This window comes from Heloderma suspectum, chromosome 2 (genome assembly GCF_057233095.1).
Source record: "Heloderma suspectum isolate Gila_16-S chromosome 2, 16-S_ref, whole genome shotgun sequence".
Taxonomy (NCBI): domain Eukaryota; kingdom Metazoa; phylum Chordata; class Lepidosauria; order Squamata; family Helodermatidae; genus Heloderma; species Heloderma suspectum.
This window is the reverse complement of record NC_139459.1, coordinates 233307712-233313711: the sequence shown is the minus strand read 5'-3', so window position 1 is coordinate 233313711 and position 6000 is coordinate 233307712.

Genomic DNA, 6000 nt, shown 5'->3' with positions numbered 1-6000 from the left:
TATTCCTTGACTTCAGCAAAGCTTCTGACAAAGTGCCCCATGATATCCTGATGAGCAAACTAGCTCAAAGTGGGTTAGATGAAACAACGATCATGTGGAACCACAGCTGGCTACAGAATTGGACTCAAAGAGCGCTTATCAATGGGATCTTCTCAAACTGGGGAGAGGTAACAAGCAGGGTACCGCAGGGCTCAGTCCTGGGCTCAGTGCTCTTCAACATGTTTATTAATGACTTGGATGAGAATTAAGCAGCTGCCCTTCTTCAGTTCAGATGCAACCTGCCCCAGACTGCTGCCTGTTAAATAAAAAATGGGACATGCAGAATTCTTCATAATGTGTATTAAGACTGGAAAAGGGGGCTTAACCCCTGAAATGCCAGGTTGAGGTTGGCGAGCCTATATATGTTGGATGAGACAGTCTGCCATTATGTCTTCCCTCAGCTTTGGTAATTCTACTGCCTACAAGACCATCTTTCTTTGTCCTAAACCATTTAGTGCCTTAAAGGTCATAACCAGCACCGGGAATTGTGCCTGGAAATGGACCAGTAGCCAGTGAAGTTGGTATAACAATGAAATAACATGCTCCCCCCAAAATGGACACCAGTCAAAAGAACTTTTGCTGCTGGATTCTGTACAGGAATGCATACCACGATCAAGAATCTGACTGAGCCACCAAAGTCTACAAATAGCCCAGCCAATACCACTGCCATGCTTGTGGTCAAGTAAGCAACCATCATTTCCAGGAAATCCATGATGCAGCCCAACAACTTGTGGTGACCTGGTTTGCTGTCGCTAGGCGGGCAGCCTGAGGCTTGTTATATTTATGAAACTTGGGGAGGATATTAACACGGTTTTGCTGTTTGGAGATGACTGAAACCATGGATCACTGCCTTGTTGTGGCGAAGGGGCTTGCGTAACTCAGTGAAGCCATAAGCTATGCCGTGAAGGGCCACCCAAGATGGACAGGTCATGGCAGAGAGTTCTGACAAAATGTGGTCCACTGGAGAAGGAAATGGCAACCCACTCCAGTATTCTTGCCAAGAAAACCCCATGGAACGTATCACAAGGCTAAAAGAGATGACGCCAGAAGATGAGCCCCTCAGGTCGGAAGGTGTCCAATATACTACTGGGGAAGAGCAGAGGGTATTTCCAAGTAGCGCCAGAAAGAGTGAAGTGGCTGGGCCAAACCCGAAAGGACACTTAGCTGTGGATGTGTCTGGTGGTGAAAAGAAAATCCGATGCTGTAAAGAACAATATTGTTTAGGAACCTGGATCAATGAATCAAGGTAAGCTGGAGGTGGTCAAACATGAGATGGCAAGACTGAACATCGACATCTTGGGAATCAGCGAACTAAAATGGACAAGCATGGGCGAATTTAATTCAGATGACCATCATATCTACTATTGTGGCCAAGAATCCCTTAGAAGAACTGGAGTAGCACTCATAGCCAACAAAAGGGTGGGAAAAGCAGTACTGGGGTACAATCTCAAAAACGATAGAATGATCTCAGTACAAATCCAAGGCAAACCATTCAACATCACAGTAATTCAAGTCTATGCCCCAACCACTGATGCCAAAGAAGCTGAGGTTGATCGGTTCTATGAAGACCTACAACACCTTCTAGAACTAACAACAAAAAAAGGTGTCCTCTTCATCATAGGGGATTGGAATGCTAAAGTAGGAAGTCAAGAAATCACCGGGATAACAGGCAGGCATGGCCTTGGTGTACAAAATGAAGCAGGACAAAGGCTAATAGAGTTTTGCCAAGAGAACACGCTGATCATAGCAAACACTCTTTTCCAACAGCACAAGAGGCGACTCTACACATGGACATCACCAGATGGTCAATATCGAAATCAGATTGATTATGTCCTTTGCAGCCAAAGATGGAGAAGCTCCATACAGTCAGTAAAAACAAGACCTGGAGCTGACTGTGGCTCAGATCATGAGCTTCTTGTTGCAAACTTTCGGCTTAAATTAAAGAATGTAGGGAAAACCACTAAACCGTTCAGGTATGACCTAAATCATATCCCTTATGAATATACAGTGGAGGTGACAAATAGATTTAAGAGATTAGACCTGAAAGAAAGAGTGCCTGAGGAACTATGGACGGAGGTCCGTAACATTGTTCAGGAGGCAGCAACTCAATCCATCCCAAAGAAAAAGAAATGCCAGAAAGCAAAGTGGCTGTCTGATAAGGCTTTACAAGTAGCTGAGGAAAGAAGGGAAGTGAAAAGCAAGGGAGAAAGGGGAAGATATATCCAACTGAATGCAGAGTTCCAGAGAATAGCAAGGAGAGACAAGAAGGCCTTCTTAAGTGAACAATGCAAAGAAATCGAGGAAAACAACAGAATGGGAAAGACTAGAGATCTCTTCAAGAAAATCGGAGATCTGAAGGGAACGTTTTGTGCAAAGACGGGCATGATAAAGGACAAAGAAGGCAGGGACCTAACAGAAGCAGATGAGATTAAGAAGAGGTGGCAAGAATACACAGAAGAACTATACAGGAAAGATCTGAATGTCCCTGATAGCCATGATAGTGTGGTCACTGAACTTGAGCCAGACATCCTCGAGAGTGAAGTGAAGTGGGCCTTAGGAAGCATTACTAACAACAAAGCTAGCGGAGATGACAGTATTCCAGCTGAGCTATTTAAAATCCTAAAAGACGATGCTGTTAAAGTGCCGCACTCAATATGCCAACAAATCTGGAACACTCAACAGTGGCCACAAGACTGGAAAAGGTCAGTTTACATTCCAATTCCAAAGAAGGGCAACGCCAAAGAGTGTTCAAACTACCATACAATTGCGCTCATTTCACATGCCAGCAAGGTTATACTCAAAATCCTACAAGCTAGGCTTCAGCAGTATGCGAACCGAGAACTACCAGAAGTACAAGCTGGGTTTCGAAGAGGCAGAGGAACTAGAGATCAAATTGCCAACTTTCACTGGATCATGGAGAAAGCAAGAGAATTCCAGAAAAACGTCTATTTCTGCTTCATTGACTATGCTAAAGCCTTTGATTGTGTGGATCACAACAAACTCTGGCAAATTCTGAAAGAGATGGGGGTACCAGACCACCTTACCTGTCTCCTGAGAAACCTGTACGAGGGTCAAGAAGCAACAGTAAGAACCACACATGGAACAACCGATTGCTTCAAAATTGGGAAAGGAGTACGACAAGGCTGTATATTGTCGCCCTGCTTATTTAATTTATATGCAGAGTACATCATGAGAAATGCCAGGTTGGATGAATCACAGGTCGGAATTAAGATTGCCGGGAGAATTATCAACAACCTCAGATATGCAGATGATACCACCCTAATGGCGGAAAGTGAAGAGGATCTAAAGAGCCTCTTGTTGAGGGTGAAAGAGGAGAGTGCAAAAGCTGGTTTGAAACTCAACATTAAAAAACTAAGATCATGGCATCTGGCCCCATCACTTCCTGGCATATAGAAGGGGAAGAAATGGAAGCAGTGACAGATTTTACTTTCTTGGGCTCCAAGATCACTGCAGACGGTGACTGTAGCCATGAAATTAAAAGACGCTTGCTCCTTGGGAGGAAAGCTATGGCAAACCTAGACAGCATAGTAAGAAGCAGAGACATCACCTTGCCGACAAAGGTCCGTCTAATCAAAGCTATGGTTTTCCCAGTAGTAACGTATGGCTGTGAGAGCTGGACTATAAAGAAGGCTGAGCACCGAAGAATTGATGCTTTCGAACTGTGGTGCTGGAGAAGACTCTTACGAGTCCCCTGGACTGCAAGGAGGTCAAATCAGTCCATCCTAAAGGAAATAAACCCTGAGTGCTCATTGGAAGGACAGATACTGAAGCGGAAGCTCAAATATTTTGGCCACCTAATGCGAAGAGAAAACTCTCTGGAAAAGACCCTGATGCTGGGAAAGACTGAGGGCAAAAGGAGAAGGGGATGGCAGAGGATGAGATGGCTAGATAGCATCAGCGATGCAATGAATATGGACTTGAGCATGCTCCGGGAGAGAGTGCAGGACAGGAAGGCCTGGCGTGCTATGGTCCATGGGGTCACGAAGAGTCGGACACGACTGAACGACTGAACAACAACAACAACAAAGGTTTTGATGGGACATGGTGTCTGTCTGTCTGACTCACACACACACACAAAATTGATTGCCTGCACTTCTTAATAGCAGACTTCACCAAGCTGGTGCCTTCCACAGATTGGATTACAGGTCTCATCATCCCCAGCCACCGTGGCCATCGCCATGCTGGCTTTGGATGATGGCAGCTGAAGTCCAACAGCTTGGAGAAAGCTCAACAACAGGGCTTCCTTTACTGATGTCCAGTGAGTTAGTCTGAGAAGGTACATTAACCCAAGTTTCCTGTTACCTTTCTTCAGCTATAAAAGTACAGCAAGAGATACTTTTACACCAGTGAACAAGAGCCAGTGAGGAAGAGAATCATTATGGATCACTTACCTAGATGCTACAACAGGCCCCAATTCAGTTTAGCAAGTTTCTAGAGTTGTCAACAGCAGATCTGGTTTTCTCAGAGTTAATTAACTTCAGACTGTAATTTTAAGCACTCTTACGAAGATGCCAAGTCCCATCCTTCCAAGTAAACGTGTTATAGATTGGGCTGTAAGATCAGCCCTTTTCAGAGTAACTACTCATGCATTCCATGAACATGTGAGAAGGGTGCAAGGCCCCTGACATCAGAATGCCCCTCTGACCTCACCCCAACATCCATACAGTCAGTTAAACCCAGGAAAGGGGCCTTTATGGTACACTTTCCCATGTTCAAGGGAGCATGCAAGCACTGAGGTATATGGCAAGAAGAGTGCACCAAAATTGGGGTGTGGCCATGTGTAACATGGTTAACATGTGTGGCCCTGCTTCCCCCTCCATGCGCAGTGGTTAATCTATTATTCTAATTCTGAAGAACATGGGAGAGACAGCAAAATAAAAGTAATAAGAGTAAGTCACAGTAATAACGAATGCTTAAGCCAGCCATCCTATTTCCCTGCAGATGTCTTAGATTGAAACTCCCAGCACCCAGCCAGCATAGCTGTGTATGATAGGCATTGTAATCCAATTTATCTGGAGGGCACCAGGTTGGGGAAGGCTGGCTTAAATGATCCTTGAATTTATGGGGAAAGTTACACATCTCAGGGTGGCACACAGAGATACATTTTCTCAAAGTCATATATTATTGTTTTCTACTGCAGCTAGGTCTGTAGAGTCAGTGTCCAATTTATTCCTAAGTGGAATATAGGAACAGATCCAAGATGTAAATATAGCTGAATTTCTAGGAATAGACACCATAATTGTCAACATTCAACCTTTGTAGAAGATAAGATGGGGGGGGCAATGAGGAGGCCCATCATACTTAAAAGTTAATTCTTCACAAAAAAGGAACGATGCAAAAAGTAACAATGAAAAAATGAGGACACTCATTAGAAAACAATGTGAAAGAATAGTTTATGAGGCAAAATGTCCCTCAAGAATGCGTGGGCACTGTTTAAAAATACCAGTATGTCTATATCTAACATCTGGAAAGGAGTAAATGAATAGTGGAATTGCTAAATAGTGGAGTAAAAGAAGCTATGAAAAGCACTCATCGTTTTAAAAACCAACACGTATTTCAAATGAGACCAAACATTCCAGTACATTAAATGTAACATAATAAGTCAAGTGTGCTCCTTAGGAGCAGAGAAGAAACACACATGGATCTCCGTAAGAATTTTTAAAATGCTTTCAAACGTGAAGGCTGTTAGAGAATGAGTTCTCAGTTAAGAATTTAGTCTGATTTATCTGTTTATTTTGCCTTCCCAGTGAATTTATGACTTGCCCAGGACAGCTTATAGTACTTTTAATAATATTATTTGCACTAGTTGAGTGCTTGGACCATAAGTCAGTGGTGGAGCCCCTGTTTTGCATGCAGAAGGTCCCAGGTTCAATCCCTAGCATCTCCAGGTAGGGCTGGGAAAGAATCCTGCTGAAACCCTGGACAGCCACTGCTGCCAGT